A 22,588-nucleotide genomic window follows, 5' to 3' on the forward strand; every position below is an offset into this window, starting at 1 on the left:
GCTATTAGAGCTACTGTTGTTAGTATCGCTTCAAGCATCCGTGTGGGCTTGGATGTTTCTTTCTTTTCTTTTTTTTTTTTATGTCCTCTGTGGGCAGAGGAATCACCCTCCTCTTCCCCCCTCTCTCGCTTTAAAAAATATTTATTTATTTATTTATGCCGGATCTTTCACTGAAGCACGTGGGCTTCTCTCGTTGCAGCACACGGACTCAGTAGTTGCAGTGCTCGGGCTCTCCAGTTGCAGCACATGGGCTTAATTGCCCTGTGGCAGGTGGGATCTTATTAATAGTTCCCTGACCAGGGATCGAACCCATGTCCCCTGCATTGGAAGGCTGATTCTTCACCCCTGGGCCACCAGGGATGTCTCTGGCTTGGGTGTTTCGTACCTGATGTTCCTGTAGGCATCCAGATGTACCCACGTGGTGTTTAGGAATCCAATGTGGGGCTCTGCCTTTGTGAAATTCCATCATGTTAGATGATTCTGCCCATTATTCTAACCCCTTCCTGCTAATTGCAGACTCTGGCTCAGTGCAGCAGTCTATTCCATGATTTGCCCAAATCTGTACGTTGGCCATGGCTGAAGGAATCCCAATACCAATAGGACGGTAGCGTTTGTTTTCCATTGGCCTCTCTAGAGCGTTAGTGAATGGAGTGGAGAATATAAATGGAGAAATGGGAGGCTCAACCAACCATCTCAGGAGTACAGAGTGGCTGTTACCAGCTCCAGGAGGGGAGTCAGCAGCTAGGGGCTCCAGCATCTACCAGCTCGTAGTGCAAGGCAGTATCAGTGAATGGAGTGCTCCAAGCCTCAGCTTCCTCATCTATAATATGTACAGTGTACAGAATCTACTTCCTAGGGTTGTAAAGTGTGGATTCCATTAACAAAAGCATGTCAGGCACATGCCTAGTAGGTGCTCAGTAAATTCGAGCTGCTCTTTTTACATTACTGTGATGATTGTTCTCTGTGGTCCTGGGAATCATGGCGCAGCCCCGACCCTAAGAACAGCCAGAGTCTGGATGGCACTGGTGGCTGGGTACCATCAGAACAGTCCTTGGGAGAAAAAGGAAGGGGATGGAGTGAGAGCTGGAGGATCTGATCGCCAGGGGAGCCAGCTAACAGAAACAGCAGCAAAGCGGTCCAGCTCACACAAGCCACCCTTTGTTCAGCCCTCCCCTGGCACGCTCTCCTCCAACACTGAGGCTATTATAACACAGGCCTCCTGAGCAGCGCACATATCCCCAGCCACCAAGGTCAGGCATATGCAGCCAACGTTCCCCAGCTGTGGTCTGGCCATCTCCCAGCGCATCTGTGGGTTGGGTGTTCAACAGAGTGGGGGGCCCACAGGGCCAGGGTGGGTGGGGAGTTATGGAAGCTGAATCTTGCGTGTCAGCCATAGAAATGTGAAAAAGGTCCTTTTTTTATTTTTTAAAAGCTCCCACCTTAAGGTTTGGCGTTGGGTGTCCCCAAAGATGATGGTAATAAAATGATGGTGATAAATTGTAAAGATAGGGGCTGTTCAGGCTTATGAAAAGTGTTTTGGCTTGATGGAAATGAACAGCTTCTATGCACATTGAAAATTAATCAAATGATTGAGATCTTTGCATAATTAAAGTCCTTTATAGGGATCAACGAAGCCTCTGCTGGGAGGCTCTCAGCCATGCATGTTCTGGAGATCTGGGAGATACCCAACTAGGCTTATTTTGTCCAGACTTAATGACAGTGAAACTGAAAGAAAAACCAGAGAGGACCAGACCATGTTGTTCGTATCCATCTGGTTCCAGATTACCCCAGTGTGACTGAGTGCAGACCTCGCCTTGGAGAATTTTCCTCCACCCTCCTACTTGTTCTCAGGGGTCTCAGGAGAAAGGGGTGCTGCACCCCCACACTCAACCATGCCTCAGACCCAGTCCTCTGCCGCAGGACCTGTCCAGGTGCTCTGTTCAGAAAGCTGGAGCCCGCCAGACCAGCCAAAGCCTTGAGGGTAGACTCTGTCCCACGATCATAGCGTCCAGGCCCTCTGTTTAAAAAGGAAACATTAGAAGTAGGTCACTTGGCTTCCGTTCTGGGTTCTGGGGCCACTTTGCAACTTCCCTGAGGTTTCACTTTGCTCTGTGGTGACATCTTTTCGGCCTGTTCCAGAAACCAGGCTGCCCGCTGGCTGCTGGGTTCCTGGCACTGCCTCTTGTTCTTGGGTGGCCAGGTGGCACCTGGAGAGAAGTCTGCCCCCTCCTCCAAAGCTGCTTGCTTGAGCCTGAAATGGTTCTTTCCCCGCATCTCACACGATGCCCACAGGTCTGCCTTCATCATAACTTCACAGCTGATTGTGGCAGTGCTGTAGCTCAGACCACTTGAGTCTTTTATGTGGGTCATCATTACAAAATTCCTCACAGGAAGCCTCTCTTCTTTCTCCAATCCATCCTTCACGCCAAGGTTGCTTTTCCAGAGTCCAGATCTGACCATCCCAAAAGTCCACCATGGCTTCCCACTGTCCACAGCACAACGTTAAATTCCTGAGCCCAATGGCCAGCAGCTCCTTTAACCTGACCGCAGTCCCCTTTGGTCACTCCGCCTGTCTCTCTCTCTATCATTTTGTTCCCACTGTGTCACGTAACCTGGAGTTTTACGAACCTGGGATGTATCTTCTCGCTTTATGCTTTCGTGTCTACTCTTCTCTCTGCCGGTCTTTCTCCATCAGTTTCACTCGTCTTGCTGATCAGCTTGGATGCCTTCTCTTGTGTGAAGGCTGTTCAGATCCCCTGTGGAACTAACTGATGGTTCACTTGGCTCTCGCAGAACTTTGATTCTACTTCTATTTGAGCATTTGTTTTCTTTCTGCTTTGCCTTAGCGTTCGTTTGCTGCCTGCCCTCCCCGCCAACCCCGGCCCCCCGCACTATAACGACCTTTAAGATTAGACCTCGTCTTACCAAAAGTACCTACCAAAAGTACTGCTTTGCTTGCACATAGTTGGTGCTTAGTATCTGGGTGTTGAACTGAATCGAATCAAAGACAAACTGCTTCTTTTTCAATACAAATAACTTTGGTTTTCTATGTTTTGAAATCACATGGGCAGGGACTCTCCATGTTAATACATAATGCATTCTCCTTATTGGCGTTTTGAAGTGACCAATTATGCATGTCATTCTTGTTCAATTGCTAAGCGTACTGAGAAAAAAGATGCAGATGTCAGATTGGGATCAAAATATGAAATCTATTTCTGACAAAACAGGACTAGAAAATACTATTTGGACCCAAGGGCAAAATAGACCACCCACTTTCCCCCCGTTTCGGTTGAATTCGTCAGTTGAGGTGAGGATGGAGCAGCAGGACATCAGCAGGCCCAGGGCCCTGGGTGTGGGGTGAGGCCGAGTCTGGCCTGGTGCTTGTTGCCTGGACGAGGGAGCAACATGAGTGCCCTGCAGACGGCCTGCCCAGAGTACGAAAGAGCCAGGCAGAGCCACGTTGGTTCCTGCCCCATTTCCCTGTCTCAGTGGTCAGAGAACTGACTCTCCCTGAGAGGTAATCATTATTCACTCGTTAAAGGCTCCTTCCAAGCCTTTCTCTTTAATATATTTATAGAATAATGAGGATACTTATGCAAACATGGTCTATATTTTGCATACATTGAATTATACAGTATTTTCTGCAACATGTGTTTTCCATGATGATACGTCTCACATAATTTTTTCCTTCAGCACAGATACACATACTGTGTTCTTTTAAAATTCCACTTATGATCTATACTACAGATCTATCATGAAAAAATTTTTTCTGGATATAACATTCTAGTTTGACAGTGATTTTCTATTGTTTTGTTGAATTTTTGACTTCGGGCTTTCATTGTGGCTGTTGGCATTTCAGCTTTCAGCTCAACTGATAGGAGGCAATCTATCTTTTTTCTCTTATGAACATAGAGACTCTCTTCGTGTTCTGTAGTTTGTGTGTGTGTGTTTCTTTGTGTATCTTGAATCTGTAGATTGATGTCTCTTAATACTATTGAAAAATTCTTGCCCATTATCTTTTAAATTATTTCCTCTACTATCCTTTCTCTCCTCTTGTATAAACTTCAATTCAATATATGTTAAATCTATCCTCAGTGTCCTACTAAATTGCTCATCTTTTCCATGTATTTCTTTCTTTACTTCATTCCAGATACTTTTTAAGTCTATCTTCTAGTTTATTGTTGGTTTTGTTGCATCTATTCTGCTGTTAAATCTGCCTGTTGAGCTTCAATTAACATCTGCTAATTAACATCTTTTCATTGTTTGGTTTTGTAAAAACCTTTTTTTTACTAGTTTTTTAAATTTATTGCACACGTTTTTCAAGCTTCTATTTTCTTTCTTTAGTCATAGTAAGCAGAACTATTTACGTTTTTGACTGATAATTCACATATCTAAATTTGGGGGTTTATTTTTGCTGCCTATTGTTTCAGCTGCCTCTCAAACTTGGTGACAGGACTTCTAGTGAAAAGCTCACATACTTTTCATTGTGTGTATGTGTGTGCATGTATGTGTGTATGTATATGTGTGAAAATAGTCTTGAGGCAGGAATGAAGGTGAATTCTTCCAGTGAGTATTTGCCTTTGCAACACAGCTGAGAGCATTACAAGTTCAAGTTCAGAATCATTTAAAATATGTATTCATTTATTTGGCCGCACTGGGTCTTAGTTGTGGCACGTGGGATCTTCGTTGCATCGTGTGGGATCATTCTTTGTATCACATGGACTCTCTGAAAGAAAGTGAAAGTGAAAGTGAAGTCGCTCAGTCGTGTCTGACTCTTTGTGACCCCATGGACTGTAGCCTACCAGGCTTCTCTGTCCATGGGATTCTCCAGTGGCCTATGGGCTCAGTAGAGTGGCGTGCAGGCTTAGTTGCCTCGGGGTGTGTGGGATCGTAGCTCCCCAATCAGGGACCAAACCCATGTCCTCTGCATCGAAAGGCGGATTCTCAACCACTGGACCACCAGAGAAGTCCCAGAACCACTTTAAACCAAATACTTGTTTTGAGAATTTTATAAGACCCACCTCAGACACTATGAATTTGGGCAATAAATTGAAGTGAGGAATGGCTTGTGGATATAACTTCTAGGACTTTGTTTTTCCCCTTCTGAGGGTACAGCTTATGGGGATGAGTGTTTTCTATTAGTCCTCCAACTTTTGGTGGGTCTTGGCCTTCCTTAGACTATAAAAATGAAATAGAAGTACACTATGTTTGACAAATACACTCTGGTGAAAGGACCTTTTTTGTGTTCTGTCTGCCTTTCGAAGTTCCCGTCCTCACTTATGATCTGATGTTAGTAAGTCTTAGTTATTTTGCAGCTCTCTTTGCCTTTAAGATATTAGTCGTGTTTCCTCCAGCATTTTAGTTGTATTTAGTGGACAAGTTGGTCCCGAAACCTAGCTACATATATTATCTTCCACAAATTTAGTCAACCATTTTCTTTTTATTGGAAATTAGTTTCCCCCAGGTTTTCTGTTACAAATCATGCTGCAGCGGACATGTGCCTTTGTGCATGTACGTGGGTATGTTTCTCGGGTAGATACTTATACTTGGAAATTCTGGGTGGAGGAGTAGGTGCAGTTTAGTCTTGATACATAGAGCATTACTAATTTATCTTCTCATAAAAAGTGGATGAAATTGCTCTTTTTCATAACCTCTCACCAGCATTGGATTTTCATGCTTAAGAATTAGTGTCAGTGTAATAAGTAAAAATATATTTTCATAGTTGTTTTAATTTGGGATTTCTTGTTCATTTGTGAGTTTTATTATCTTTCAATCTCTTAATTGACTTTGTATCTTTTCTTCTGTGAAATGTCTATTTATATCCCTTGTTCTATTTTTTTTTTTTAATGGACTGTTGTTGTCTTACTAATCTGTAGAATCTCTTTGCACTGTATGGATATTAATCCTTTGCCTTCATATTTATTGAAAATATTTTTTCAAAATTTTCACATTAGCTTTTAACCTTTTATGACATCTTTTTCCACAGAGTAATTTAAAAACTTTATGTATTCAATATTTCAATTTCTTTCTTTATGGATTTTGAGTTTTCCACTACTTTTATCTAAAAATTTTATGGTTTTGCTTCTGATGTTTAATTCTTCAGTATATCTAGATTTAATTTTTTTAAATTGTGTTATACAGGGTTATTAGCTTTTTTTTTGGAATGGGCAGTTGCGTACCATTTTTATTGAAATAAAGATTTGGAAAAACAAAAATAGCCCTTTATTATATACTAAATTTTCATGTGTGTGTTAGACTATATCTGTACTCTCTATTTTCTTTCTTTGACTTATTTTTCTATTCTTGCCCCAATATCTAACTTTAAATTATATTATCTCTAAAACATGATTTGAAAGTTAGAGCATGTCCCTCTTCATTGTTATTTTCTGGAATTTACGTGGGTATTCTAATGTGTTCTTTATTCCTGATGGAATTTTAGAATCAGCTTGTTAAATAGTTTGAGAGTCCTTTAGATTATAATTACATTGGTTTATATTTTATTTGGAGGGAATTAGAGTCCATATAATAATAAACATTTCAATTCAGGAACATGGATAGCTGTTTAGTCTGGTCTCTTAAAAAAACATCCTTCAATGTTTTGTTTTTCAAAACTTTCTCCATATTTTTTTCTGAGTATTATCTATTACATTCCCCCCTAGAAATTTTTATGCTACAGTAGTGAGTGGAGTCTCTCTTCCTATAAAATTTTCTAATTGATTAATTTTGGAAAAAGACTGGTTTTGTTGATCATGTATTCAGCTCCTTTGATGAATCCATTAGTAGTTTTCATTAATAAAGTTATCTTGATATGTCTAAGAAGACAGCATTATCTACTGCAAAAAATGACATTTGTGTGCATGAGTGTGTATGTGTGTATGATAGATTTTATCCCAAACCTCACATTTGGATCACATACAGAGGCAAAAGAAGGGGGAAAGGCGAAGGCTCTAACATAAAAATTTACCCGACCTAGGAACCACTGCCTTGACTTTATCTGGCATCCTCAAAATAGTATTGCCCCAAATTCTATGTCCTGATCTGATTTTGGCTTCATCTTCTTCCTCCTCCTTTGTACGTTTTTCATAAATCAGGTACTTAATACAGCTCTCTTGGTACTTTTGAATCTTGCAAATAATTCCTCTTGTTTCTTTTTCTTATCGTATTGTACTGGCTAGATATCTAACACAATGATGATAGGAGATTTCTTTGTCTTTTACCTGAATTAATGGGAATGTTTTTAATATAAGTTTGTTAGAGATTTTAGATAGCTTTGTCATATTAATAAGTTTGCTTCTATTCTTAGCCCAGCTTTTTAGGATAGGCTTTTTAAATATTAATGTTCTTTTAGAATATGTTGGGTTTCATAATTTTTTCATCTTTAACTTGACAATGCATTGAATTAAATTAATAGATATCTTAATACTGCATAATTGCTTAATACTTGGATAATTAAGATAAACTCAACCATGATGTATATTCTAAAAAATTATTACTATATTCCCTTTGCTGCTTTTACATTTATGACTTTTAAATTTTTTTCCAATAAAGATTGGCCAATCATTTCTTTGATTTATTTTATCTTCTCCATCTTGGTGTTGGGGTTATGTCGGCCTCGTATGCTCTTGGTGCTGCCCATCCCCCACTTCATGCCCTACTTTACATAGCACAGGGTTTGTGTGCTTGCTAGAATTCGCTTAAAGTTATCTGAGCCTATTATCATTTTCAGGATGTATCTTTGGCAATTTAAAAAATTTGTTAAGTGGTTATGTGTACACTAAGTTTTCCCACTTCTTCTTGAGTCATAGATATTCATAGAAAAACACACAGTACATGTAAACATTCAAATTTATTGGTATAAAGTTGTATAAAATATTTTTCATGTTTGAAAATAGCCCTTTCTGGGGACTTCCCTGGTGGTCCAGTGTCTAAGACCCTGTGCTCCTAATGCAGGGGGCCTGGGTTTGATCCCTGGTCAGGGAACTAGGTCCCACATACTGCAACTAGGGGTTTGTATGCCACAACTGAAGATCCTGCGTGCTGCAATTAAGACCTAGGGTGGCCAAATAAATAAATAAATATGAAAAAACCAATCTTCTCTGTATCTAAGGTTATATTATCTTTTGACTGTCTCTCATATTTTTTGTCTCTTCTTTCTTAACAAGACTTGCCAAGATTTTTTATTGATATTTCTAAAGAACAAACTTTTAGTTGCAGGGTTTTTCTGCTATTTCTTTTTTATTTTGTATTCTAATGCATTAATGTTTGCCTTTTCATCACTAGTTACTTCTTTGGGTTTAATTCTGTGTTTTTTTAGCTTCTAGAATCAAATACTAAATTTAATGTAATTATTTTTTTTATAATAAATATCTGTGAGGTTACACAGTTTCCCTTTTGGTACCACTGTAGCCAAATCTCTTGGCTTTCGATATATAGTACACTCATTCCCTTCTAAATAATTTATAATTTCTCTTTTAGTTAAATGATTATTTTGAATGCTTTTAAATTTTCAAGTTAAAAAATAATTTTTGGGGTGGGAGATGGTATTAGTTCTTACTGATGGTGTAATAAGTTACCACTTAGTGACTTATAAATTTTTTTCTCCTCTAGTTCTAGAGGTCAGAGTATGGGATCAGTTTCATTAGGCTAAAGCAAGGTGTTGACACGGCTGATTCCTTCTGGAGGCTCTGAGGGGAGAATCACTTTGCTTGCCTTTTCTTCTTCTGGTGGTTGCCTGTGTTCCTTGACTGTGGCTCTTTCTTCTTAAAAACTCATCAGTCTCCACCATTGTCATCACATTGGCTTCTCTTCTGTAGTAGTGTCTGCCTCTGCTTCCTTCTTTAAAAAAATCCTTGTGATTACATCATTGGGCCCACCTGGATAATTCAGGATAACCCTCTCGTCTCAAGATCATTACTCTAATGACAACTGCAGGGTACTCTTAGCTATATAAAGTAAAATTAATATTTACAGGTTCTGATATTAAGATGTGGATAATTTAGGAGGGCACTAGTCATCCTAATCTCTAATTGTAAATTTCTAATGTTTTATTTCTGTAGTGATTTTGTTAGTGTTTTATGGAAAGATTAACATGTTTAAAGTTTTGAAGAATATTATAATTTAAATGGCACCCCACTCCAGTACTCTTACTTGGAAAATCCCATGGACGGAGGAGCCTGTTAGGCTGCAGTCCATGGGGTCGCTAAGAGTCGGACACGACTGAGCGACTTCACTTTCACTTTTCACTTTCATGCATTGGAGAAGGAAATGGCAACCCACTCCAATGTTCTTGCCTGGAGAATCCCAGGAACGGGGGAACCTGGTGGGCTGCCGTCTATGTGGTCGCACAGAGTCGGACACGACTGAAGTGACTTAGCATAGCATAATTTAAACCCCTGGTAATGTTATGTAATAAGGAGTTCATGATCTGAGCCACAGTCAGCTCCTGGTCTTGTTTTTGCTGACTTTATAGAGCTTCTCCATATATAATCAGTCTGATTTTGGTGTTGACCATCTGGTGATGTCCATGTGTAGAGTCTTCTCTTGTGTTGTTGGAAGAGGGTGTTTGCTATGACCAGTGCATTTTCTTGGCAAAACTCTATTAATCTTTGCCCTGCTTCATTCTGTGTTCCAAGGCCAAATTTGCCTGTTACTCCAGGTGTTTTTTGACTTCCTACTTTTGCATTCCATTTCCCTATAATGAAAAGGACATCTTTTTTGGGTGTTAGTTCTAAAAGGTCTTGTAGGTCTTCAGAGAACCGTTCAACTTCAGCTTCTTCAGCATTACTGGTTGGGGCATAGACTTGGATTACTGTGATATTGAATGGTTTGCCTTGGAAACGAAGATCCAAGGACAGAGATCATTCTGTCCTTTTTGAGATTGTATCCAAGTACTGCATTTCAGACTCTTTTGCTGACCATGATGGCTAATCCATTTCTTCTGAGGGATTCCTGCCCACAGTAGTAGATATAATGGTCATCTGAGTTAAATTCACCCATTCCAGTCCATTTTAGTTCGCTGATTCCTAGAAAGCCTACATTCACTCTTGCCATCTCTTGTTTATTATTGAAGAAAGTAGGGAAAACCACTAGACCATTCAGGTATGACCTAAATCAAATCCCTTATGATTATACAGTGGAAGTGAGAAATAGATTTAAGGGCCTAGATCTGATAGATAGAGTGCCTGATGAACTATGGACAGAGGTTCGTGACATTGTACAGGAGGCAGGATCAAGACCATCCCCATTGAAAAGAAAAGCAAAAAAGCAAAATGGCTGTCTGGGGAGGCCTTACAAATAGCTGTAAAAAGAAGAGAAGCAAAAAGCAAAGGAGAAAAGGAAAAATATAAGCATCTGAATGCAGAGTTCCAAAGAATAGCTAGAAGAGATAAGAAAGCCTTCCTCAATGATCAATGCAAAGAAATAGAGGAAAACAACAGAATGGGAAAGACTAGAGATCTCTTCAAGAAAATTAGAGATACCAAGGGGACATTTTATGCAAAGATGGGCTCAATAAAGGACAGAAACGGTATGGACCTAACAGAAGCAGAAGATATTAAGAAAAGGTGGCAAGAATACACAGAAGAACTATACAAAAAAGATCTTCATGACCCAGATAATCACGATGATGTGATCACTGACCTAGAGCCAGACATCCTGGAATGTGAAGTCAAGTGGGCCTTACAAAGCATCACTACGAACAAAGCTAGTGGAGGTGATGGAATTCCAGTTGAGCTATTTCAAATCCTGAAAGATGATGCTGTGAAATTGCTGCACTCAATATGCCAGCAAATTTGGAAAACTCAGCAGTGGCCACAGGACTGGAAAAGGTCAGTTTTCATTCCAATCCCAAAGAAAGGCAATGCCAAAGAATGCTCAAACTACTGCACGATTGCACTCATCTCACACGCTAGTAAAGTAATGCTCAAAATTCTCCAAGCCAGGCTTCAGCAATACGTGAACCGTGAACTTTCTGATGTTCAAGCTGGTTTTAGAAAAGGCAGAGGAACCAGAGATCAAATTGCCAACATGTGTTGGATCATAGAAAAAGCAAGAGAGTTCCAGAAAAACATCTATTCTGCTTTATTGACTATGCCAAAGCCTTTGACTGTGTGGATCACAATAAACTGTGGAAAATTCTTCAAGAGATGGGAATACCAGACCACCTGATCTGCCTCTTGAGAAATCTGTATGCAGGTCAGGAAGCAACAGTTAGAACTGGACATGGAACAACAGACTGGTTCCAAATAGGAAAAGGAGTATGTCAAGGCTGTATATTATCACCCTGCTTATTTAACTTATATGCAGAGTACATCATGAGAAACGCTGGACTGGAGGAAACACAAGCTGGAATCAAGATTGCTGGGAGAAATATCAGTAACCTCAGATATGCAGATGACACCACCCTTATGGCAGAAAGTGAAGAGGAACTCAAAAGCCTCTTGATGAAAGTGAAAGTGGAGAGTGAAAAATTGGCTTAAAGCTCAACATTCAGAAAATGAAGATCATGGCATCCGGTCCCACCACTTCATGGGAAATAGATGGGGAAACAGTGGAAACAGTGTCAGACTTTATTTTGGGGGGCTCCAAAATCACTGCAGATGGTGATTACAGCCATGAATTAAAAGACACTTACTCCTTGGAAGGAAAGTTGTGAGCAACCTAGATAGCATATTCAAAAGCAGAGACATTACTTTGCCAACAAAAGTCCATCTAGTCAAGGCTATGGTTTTTCCAATGATCATGTATGGATGTGAGAGTTGGACTGTGAAGAAGGCTGAGCGTCGAAGAATTGATGCTTTTGAACTGTGGTATTGGAGAAGACTCTTGAGAGTCCCTTGGACTGCAAGGAGATCCAACCAGTCCATTCTGAAAGAGATCAGCCCTTGGATTTCTTTGGAGGGAATGATGCTGAAGCTGAAACTCCAGTACTTTGGCCACCTCATGCGAAGAGTTGACTCATTGGAAAAGACTCTGCTGCTGGGAGGGATTGGGGGCAGGAGGAGAAGGGGATGACAGAGGATGAGATGGCTTGATGGCATCACTGACTCGATGGATGTGGGTCTGGGTGAACTCTGGGAGTTGGTGATGGACAGGGAGGCCTGGTGTGCTGCAATTCATGGGGTTGCGAAGAGTCAGACACGACTGAGCAACTAAACTGAACTGAATGTCATGTAGGGCATATATATGCCAATATATATATATGAGAGAGTATTAAAATTGGTACGAATATGTTGTATACAGAAGATAGGAGAAAATCTGGCATTTTAGAGAAAAATGAATCAGGAAATGCTTATATAAAATCAGATGATGAAAGAGTTAATAAAATTAGAGTTAAATGGGAACATCAGCATGAGCTCACCACTTTGAAACGGCTTCTAGTGTGTCACTAAGGTAGTGTAGACAGCCTTTGGTTTGACTGTGTCTACAACTTGTAACAAAACAAAACCCTTTAATAGAAGATGCTAATTGTGGCCATTGCTTTTCAGCAATGTAGGCCAAATGTTTTCTGCCCTATGTTGCAGCAGTATTTGCAAAAAGAGAGAAAAAATATTTGCTTGAAGCTGTTCGTTTAGGATTCTTGATTGCTTGCTCTTTTGTTATATGTCTTTGTATCAGGAGAAAGCTGTAAGGGATTTTGTCAAGGTTTGAGTTCATGATTGATTTCCCTATGGGTAGTGGTTTTAAGTAAATTTCACTATAGCTCTATAATCTGCTTGCTGGAATTATAACCTGAAAATTCACTAGAGGGCTAAGATTTGGCTCCTGGCATTTCTTGCATGCTCCATTTGCAACACTGTGCAAGCGATCCCAGATCTGGGTCCTGACTGTTTGAAAAATTGTTTTTTTTTCACTGAGCAGAAGCCTGAAATCAATGTGCGCAAAATCTAAATATCATTTAAGCATTACATACAATAGTGGATAAAGGGCTCTGAAACCAGACTGTCTCTTGATGTTCTGAAACTTACTTCATGAATCAAAGAATCAATGTATAATCTATAATGCTGCTGCTGCTGCTGCTAAGTCCCTTCAGTAGTATCCGACTCTATGCTACCCCATACACGGCAGCCCACTAGGCTCCACTGTCCCTAGGATTCTCCAAGCAAGAACACTGGAGTGGGTTGCCATTTCCTTCTCCAATGCATGAAAGTGAAAAGTGAAAGTGAACTCACTCAGTCGTGTCCGACTCTTCGCGACCCCATGGACTGAAGCCTACCAGGCTCCTCCATTCATGGGATTTTCCAGGCAAGAGTACTGGAGTGGGATGCCATTGCCTTCTCTGATAATCTATAATAGAGATAGTGAAATTCTAAAATTTGGTCAACTGTAAATCATGTACCAAGTTATTCAGTTTTAACTGCAGGTTCTCCTGGTTTCTTTGCTTACCAGTTGTGGTGGGATGAATTTTGATTTGCTTGAATCAGGTCTGTCAGAGGCCACTTGACTTGTAGGGGGCCCATTGAGAGACTTGCTCAGTGTACCTCACAGAAGGTTTAATGTATTTCTCCTTTGTCTTTAGCCGTCTAGTCTTACCAATGAAAAATTTTATTAGGATATGCTTGGGCAGGGCTCTTTTTCATTAATACTCTTGGGCACTTGGAAATTCCTTTCTAGAACTTTGGGATGTTTTCTTCCATTTAAAAAATCACTTTCTACCCTTACTGTTTAATTTTTATTTTTAAGACTTTATTGCCTCCTGAGAAACCTGTATGCAGGTGAAGAAGCAACAGTTAGACCCGGACATGGAACAACAAATTAGTTCAAAATTGGGAAAGGAGTACGTCAAGGCTGTATATTGTCAGCCTATTTATTTAACTTATATGCAGCTATTTAACTTATATGCCGAGTACATCATGTGAAATGCCTGGCTGGATGAAACTCAAGCTGGAATCCAGATTGCTGGGAGAAATGTCAATAACCTCAAATATGCAGATGATACTTTAATGGCAGAAAGCAAAGAGGAACTAAAGAGCCTCTTGATGAAGGTGGAAGAGGAGAGTAAAAAAGCTGGCTTAAAACTCAACATTCAAAAAACTAAGATCATGGCATTCGGTCCCATCACCTCATGACTAATAGATGGGGAAAATATGGAAACAGTGACAGACTATTTTCTTGGGCTCCAAAATCACTCTGGATGGTGACTGCAGCCATGAAATTAAAAGACGCTTGTTCCTTGGAAGAAAATCTATGACAAACTTAGCCAGCGTATTAAAAAGTAGAGACACCACTTCTCCCACAAAGGTCCAGCTATGGTTTTTCCAATAGTCATGTATGGATGTGAGAGTTGGACCAACCCTTCTTTAGAAGGCTGAGTGCTGAATAATTAATCCTTTCGAATTGTGGTGTTGGAGAAGACTCTTGAGTGTCCCTTGGACAGCAAGGAGACCAAACCAGTCAATGCTAAAGGAAATCAACCTTGAATATTCATTGGAAGGATTGATGCTGAAGCTGAAGCTTCATACATTGGCCACCTGATGTGAAGAATGGATTCATTGGAAAGATGATAGGAAAGATTGAGGGCAAGAGGAGAAGGGGGCAACAGAAGATGAGATGATTGGATGGCATCATCAACTCAGTGGACATGAGTTTGAGCAAACTCTGGGAAATGGTGAAGGAGAGGGAAGGCTGACGTGCTGCAGTCCATGGGGTCGCAAAGAGTCAGACATGACTGAGCGACTGAAAAACAACTAACATATAAAAATTGCACATATTTAATGTTTGTATTTTTATGAGTTTGGATATATGTACGTTAGTCACTCAGTCATGTCCGACTCTTTGTGACCCTGTGGACTGTAGTCCACAAGGCTCCTCTGTCCATGGGATTTTCCATGCAAGAATATTGGAGTGGGTTACCAGTTCCCTCTCCAGGGAATCTTCCCAACCCAGGAATTGAGCCCAGGTCTGCCACATTGCAGGCAGCTTCTTTACCATCTGAACCACCAGGGGGCCCTTTCGGATATATGCATATACCCATAATACCAACTCTAGAGATATGCTACACAGCGTGGTGTCTTTAGTTAGCTACACTGTACTATGTACTTTAAAATGTTAAGAGGACAGATAAGGTGTTAAGTGTTCTTACACCAAAAAACCCCCTCAAGCCCAAAAGAATCTGGAAGTGATGGGTATGTTCAGTGCCTTGGTTGTGGTAATAGTATTATATACCGGTGGGGTCATGAAGAGTCGGACAAGGCTGAGCAACTTCACTTTCACTTTTCACTTTCACACATTGGAGAAGGAAATGGCAACCCACTCCAGTGTTCTTGCCTGGAGAATCCCAGGGACGGGGGAACCTGGTGGGCTGCCGTCTATGGGGTTGCACAGAGTCGGACACGACTGAAGCGACTTAGCAGCAGCAAGAACACTTAACATCTTATCTGTCTTCTTAACATTTTAAAGTACATCGTACAGTGTAGTTAACTAAAGACATCATGCTGTATAGTGTATCTCTAGAATTATTCATCTTCTGTAACTGAAACTATACCCATTAAGCAACAATTCTCCATTTTCCTCTCCCCCCAGCCCATGGAAGTCAATATTTTACTCTCCATTTCTATGAGTCTATTTCATTTTATTTAAAAAATTTTTTAAATCTATTTTCAGCTGTTCTGGGTCTTCGTTGCTTTGCCCATGCTTTCTCTGGTTGCTGCGAGTGGGGACTACTCTTTGTTGCCATATGTGGGCTTCTGATTGCAGTGGCTTCTTTTTTGCAGAGCACAGGCTCTAGGCACATGGGCTTCAGTGGCTGCAGTTCACAGGATCACTAGTTGCAATTTGCTGGCTCTAGGACATGGGGGCTTCAGTGGCTGTGGCACAAGGGCTCATTAATTGTGGCTCAAGGGCTCTAAAGCATAGGCTCAGGAGGCTGGGGAGATGGGCCAGGGAGGGACCATGGGAACTTTGTCTGATGTGCCAGGAGTCAGTTCAGCACAAGCCTAGCTCCTTATTCTTAGACAGTGGGCCCCAGAGAGGAGTGCATGAGACCACATAATGGGAGATAGGGAGAAGATAGTAGAACTTCCAGAGAACTGCTGTCTATACTCGTTTTGTATCTCATTCCTCCCAAATGTCTTTCTTTCAAACAAAATTTATTGACAATGTTTTGTTCATTTCAGGTGTACAGAAAAATAATTCAGTTATACATACACACATACATGTTCTTTTTAAGATTCTTTTCCATTTTAGTTTATTATAAGATATTGAGTATAGCTCCCTGTGCTATATAGTAGGTCCTTGTTGGTTATCTATTCCATATATAGTAGTGTATATATATATAAAATCTTATAATCACAAGCCCCTGATTTATTCTGCTCCTTCCTTTCCCCTTTGGTAACCATAATTTACCAAGGACCCTGATGCTAGGAAAGATTGAGGGCAGGAGAAGAAGTGGGTGGCAGAGGATGAGATGGTTGGGTGGCATCACCTACTCAATGGACATGAGTTTGAGCAAACTCCAGGAGATAGTGAAGGACAGGGAAGCCTGGCATGCTGCAGTCCATGGGTCAAGAAACGTCGGACATGACTTAGTGACTGAACAACACACCTTAAGCTTGCTTTCTATGTCTGTGAGTCTTTTCATGTTCCATAAAAAGTTCATTTGTATCATTTTTTAAAAATTCCACATATTCGTGATATTGTATGATATTTGTCTTTGACTTACTTCACTTAGTATGATAATCTCTAGGTCCATCCATGTTTCTGCAGATGGCATTATTTCATTCTCTTTTATGGTGTTGTGTATACATACAACATCCTTATTCATGCATCTGTTGATGGACACTTAGGTTCCTTCCATGTCTTGGCTATTGTGAATAGTGCTGCTGTGAGATGCTGTGAAGGTGCTGCCCTCAGTATGTCGGCAAATTTGGAAAACTCAGCAGTGGACACAGGACTGGAAAAGGTCAATTTTCATTCCAATCCCAAAGAAAGGAAATGCCAAAGAATGCTCGAACTACCACACAATTTACTCATCTCACATGCTAGTAAAGTAATGCTCAAAATTCTCCAAGCCAGGCTTCAGCAGTATGTGAACCGTGAACTTCCAGATGTTCAAGCTGGTTTTAGAAAAGGCAGAGGAACCAGAGGTCAAATTGCCAACATCCACTGGATCATCGAAAAAGCAAGAGAGTTCCAGAAAAACATCCATTTCTGCTTTATTAACTATGCCAATGCCTTTGATTGTGTGGATCACAATAAACTGTGGAAAATTCTGAAAGAGATGGGAATAGCAACAGTTAGAACTAGACATGGAACAACATACTGGTTCCAAATAGGAAAAGGAGTACGTCAAGGCTGTATATTGTCACCCTGCTTATTTAACTTCTATGCAGAATACATCATGAGAAATGCTGGGCTGGAAGAAGCACAAGCTGGAATCAAGATTTCCAGGAGAAATATCAATAACCTCAGATATGCAGATGACAACACCCTTATGGCAGAAATTGAAGAAGAACTAAAGAGCCTCTTGATGAAAGTGAAAGAGGAGAGTGAAAAAGTTGGCTTAAAGCTCAATATTCAGAAAACAAAGATCATGGTATCTGGTCCCATCACTTCTTGGCAAATATATGGGGAAATAGTGGAAACAGTGTCAGACTTTATTTTTTTTGGGCTCCAAAATCACTGCAGATGGTGATTGCAGCCACGAAATTGAAAGAAGCTTACTCCTTGGAAGGAAAGTTATGACCAACCCAGACCATTAAAAAGCAGAGACATTACTTTGCCAAAAAAGGTCTGTCTAGTCAAGGCTGTGGTTTTTTCAGTAGTCATGTATTGATGTGAGAGTTGGATTATAAAGAAAGCTGAGCATTGAAGAATGATGCTTTTGAATTGTGGTGTTGGAGAAGACTCTTGAGAGTCCCTTGGACTGCAAGGAGATCCAACCAGTCCATCCTAAAGGAAATCAGTCCTGGGTGTTCATTGGAAGGACTGATGTTGAAGCTGAAACTCCATTACTTTGGCCACCTGATGTGAAGAGCTGACTCATTTGAAAAGACCCTGATGCTGGGCAAGACTGAGGGCAGGAGGAGAAGGGGACGATAGAAGATGAGATAGTTGGATGGCATCACCAACTCAATGGACATGAGTTTGGGTAGGTTCTGGGAGTTGGTGATGGACAGGGAGGCCTGGTGGGCTGCAGTTCATGGGGTCGCAAAAGTCAGACATGACTGAGTGACTGAACTGAACTGAACACTGGGGTACATTTATCATTTTGAATTAGAGTTTTCTCTGGATATATACTCAGGGTGGGGGTCACCTAATGTCTCTTTTAATGACCATTAAAAATGATCATTAATGACCATTTTGTATTGCTTGTATGGTAATTGATACATATAATCTAGTACTATAAATGATACATATACATACATATACACACGTGTGTGTGTGTGTGTGTGTGTGTGTGTGTATGTATATATACTTCCCAGATGGTGCTAGTGGTCAAAACCCACCTGCCAATGCAGAGGACATAAGAGATGCAGGTCTGATCCCTGGGTCAGGAAGATTCCCTGGAGGAGAGCATGGCAACCCACTCCAGTATTCTTGCCTGGAGAACCCCATGGACAGAGGACCCTGATGGGCTATAGTCCCTAGGGTCACAAAGAGTTGGGCATGACTGAAGCGACTTAGCATGCATGTATGTGCGTGCACACACACACACATATAATATTTTGTGTGTGTTTGTTGCTCAGTTATGTCTGACTCTTTGTGATTCCAAGGACTGTAGCCCTCCAGGTTCCTCTGTTCATGGAATTCTCCAGGCAAGAACACTGAAGTGGCTAGCCATTTCCTTCTCCAGGGGATCTTCCTGACCCAGGGACCAAACCTGGGTCTTCTGCATTGCAGATTGATGCTGTAATGTCTGAGCCACCAGGGAAGCCCATATCATATTTTACTGATTTGGTATAGGACCAAAGAGTTCAGATAATGCAGTACTTTAAAGCACAGCAGCACAGTCTCCCCCACTGAGTGCCCAGGAATGAGGTTGTTCTATCCAAGTGGCAAAATTGGCTCTAAGTTTCTAGGATGACAGTCCTGGGTCCTGGTGGCTGCTCAAAGCAGGTGGGAAAAAATTGTTCAAGATGCTGGGATTGAGTCCCACTGGCCCTATTTTTAATATCTTCCAACATCTAACTAACCTGTCCTGACAGCCTGCTACAACAAGTCAATGTGTTTAGTTACTGGTGTATCTTGGAGGGGTTGCCAGGAAGTGACATTGCTTACAGTTCAATATCTGGCTTGATCAGTGTATTTATTGATTTTTTTAATGACTGCACCTAGAGTTTGTTAATAGCTGATTGAATTTGTTCTAGGCTGAAATGATTACAGGTATACTCTATGGAGTAAGGCTTTGGGGGCTCAGTCATGCATAGTACCCTGATGTGCCTGAAATCATTTGCAGAGAGAATCTGCGCCCTACTTGGGGGGTTCTTCTGTGTCTCGCTCTGCACAGGAGTGAGATGGGGGTGTGTACCAGGTGACTGTCCTTAAAATGCTTCTCATTCTCCGTAGAAGCTTGAGGTCCTTGCTGGTTATCTACTTTGTCATTGTCTATCAGTATGTAGACACCCAGGGGAAGACCATGGGCTTGCCTTTAGCAGTGCCATGGAATGCCTGCACCCGTGGTGTTAGAAAATGTGCTTATGGAACTCTGCCTCCTGGGATTCAGCTGGGCCGTTGGAAAGCTGTAAAATCTGGGTTTGGCTCTTTTCACCTGGATTATGAGGTCCAGCTTCTTCACGGCACTGAGGTGTGTTGTAAACGGATCCATGAACTGGCCTCATGGAACTGTTGTCGAACTTGCTGCAGGGTGCTGTGGCCGGTGACAGTCTATTGTTACATCACACAGCCCTTTTTAAGAGCCTCAAGTGAGGAATTCTCTGTACGTCTCAGTACAGGGGATGAAATGGTTGGATGGCATCACTGGCTCAATGGATATGAGTCTGAGCAAACTCCAGGAGATGGGCAAGGACAGGGAAGCCTGGCGTTCTGCAGTCCATAGGGTCACCAAGAGTTGGACATGACTGAGCAACTGAACAACAAAAACAACTCAGTACCAGCACAGAGACTTTCCCCCAAGAACCTAGTTTTCATTTTACGATACTGTAAAGTATGTAAGTGAATACACGTCCCTCTTTGAGAAATGTAGAGCCGAACTTTCTGCTTTCTTCTTCAAGTACACAGGACTCTCGGGTGTATATTTTGTGTGCTAATTCCAGCTCCATCTCATTTGTTTCTGCCTTAAGTTGCCTCTTATCTCTTTACTTCGCTGATCTGTCATCTTATGTACTGGATGTTTTTTAAGCCACCTCAGATATTTCTGGAATTAAGGAAACTGAGAAAGGTGCACTGATTGCAAATGTGAACTCTTGAGTCAGAATGACCTGAAGTCGAATTCCTGCCCTGCCACTTAGGACTCATGTGACCTTGGATAACTTATCTGACCTTGTTCAGTCTCAGCATCGTCATCTGTAAAATGGGATAACCAGAGCACCAATTTTTAAAGGCTGCTGTGGGTAGTGGATGGAAAGCATTTACTGTAGCTTCTGGCAGAGAGTAAGTACACTTGACCCTGGGTATTGCAGGGAATTAGCTCCAGGACCCGCACCCCCCCATCCTTGGACACCAAAATCCATGGGTGCCAAGTCCCTTCTATAAAATGATGCAGTCCAGTCAGCTCTCCCATAGATGTGGGTTTTGCATCAGGGCATATGGAAGCTGACGACACTGAATCAATGTTATCCCTGGCAGCTCAGCAGTAAAGAGTCTACCTGCTAATGAAGGAGACATGAGTTCAATCCCTGGGTTGAGAAGATACCCTGGGGAAGGAAATGGCAACCCACTCTAGTATTCTTGCCTGGGAAATCCCATGGATAGAGAATGGGACAGAATCCCAGAGAAGCCTGGCAGGCTACAGTCCATGGAGTTGCAAAAGGCTCAGACACAACTTAGTGACTAAACAACAAACAATAGAAGTATTCAAACTAGTGGGAGAATAAACAAATATTTGAATAAATGAATGCATCTATTGGACTAGAAAAAGTCAGTCTTGTCTTACTGAGACATTTCCTGTGTTCCCATGGGCTGAGGCAGTGTAGAGAATAAACTGTATAAACTCTAATGAAGATGACTTAAAATCCTATAGAAACTCACAAACCCCTAAGTCCCTGAGAAGAATATTTATTTTTTTATGTTTCAACTAGAAGGGAATGGAGGAAGGGTCATAAAATGTTACAGTATATTGCTGATTATATTACTGACCTATATCACTTTTTAACAGTAACTCCTAAAATTATTACCATCTCAAAAAACAGTTCCAAACAATAACATTGCAGCTGGTGTGTATGCTGTCATCAATTTGGAGAGGGGTATTGCTAGCTATGAGCCACATACTCCAAAACTTAAGCAATAAAACAAAATGGAACAGTAGAAGATGATAATATTCTAGCACAGGCTGGTAATGTTGCAGTGACTAAAGGCCAGATGTATTTGAGAAAGAATAGTAATACCAAGGTGGTGCCTTTATTAAGGTACTTTGTAAACATGAGCCTATTATTTCCCCGAGGAACAGTCTGAATTGCATAAGCTCTAGACACCAGACTAAGAACTCATTTTGGTCTGAACTTCTACGTGCTTAACTCATCTTTGATCCTCTTCCAGCACCCAGAACATGCCTGGAACAAATGTCTGTTGATGGAACAAATGAATGTATAGGTTGCCTCAAGTTGTGGGAGGTCCCCACCAATAACTGGATACTCTCCCCAGAGGCATTAGGACCACAGGAACCTCGGTGACCTGTGGGCTGATGAGTAAAAGCCGCCGGGGCCTGGAATCCCAGGAACACGGGAGCGGGGGGCACATTTGTTCACTTATTCTTTCAATAAATTTTTAAGTCACTACTCTGGGTTGTAATGCCAGGCTGGCCATGGTGGATAGAAAAGAGGAGGCAAATCCAAGCTCTGTTCTCCTGGCGCTGACACAGTAACAACATAAGTGACGGGCACAGGGCACACCAAAGGATGACGGAGGAAGGAGACCCAGTCCAGAGCTGGAAACGGGGAACGCTTCAGCAGGAGTGGCTGTATTGACTACGTAAACAGTGGAAGAGGGTGGGGGCAAGAACAGTCAGAAAATGAGAGAGTGCGTGGTACTCGAGAGACACTGGCCATGCCGGGTCGGTGTGGCTGGGGCAGAAGCAATGATGCGAGGCTGGTGAGGGAAGGGGAGGAGCCTGATTAGCGAGGCCTTGCCTTCTCCGATAAGTGAAAGTGAAAGTCTCTCAGTTGTGTCCGATTCTGCGCGACCCCATGGATTATACAGTCTATGGGATTCTCCAGGCCAGAATACTGGAGCGGGTAGCCTTTCCCTTCTCCAGGGGATCTTCCCAACCGAGGGATCGGACCCAGGTCTCCTGCATTGTAGGTGGATTCTTTACCAGCTGAGCCACAAGGGAAGCCCAAGAATACTGGAGTGGGTAGCCTATCCCTTCTCCAGCGGATCTTCCTGACCCAGGAACTGGGGTCTCTTGCATTGCAGGCAGATTCTTTAACAACTGAGCTATCAGAGAAGCCCCTCTCCGATAAGGAATAGAGCTGAA

This window comes from Bos javanicus, chromosome 14 (genome assembly GCF_032452875.1).
Source record: "Bos javanicus breed banteng chromosome 14, ARS-OSU_banteng_1.0, whole genome shotgun sequence".
Taxonomy (NCBI): Eukaryota; Metazoa; Chordata; class Mammalia; order Artiodactyla; family Bovidae; genus Bos; species Bos javanicus.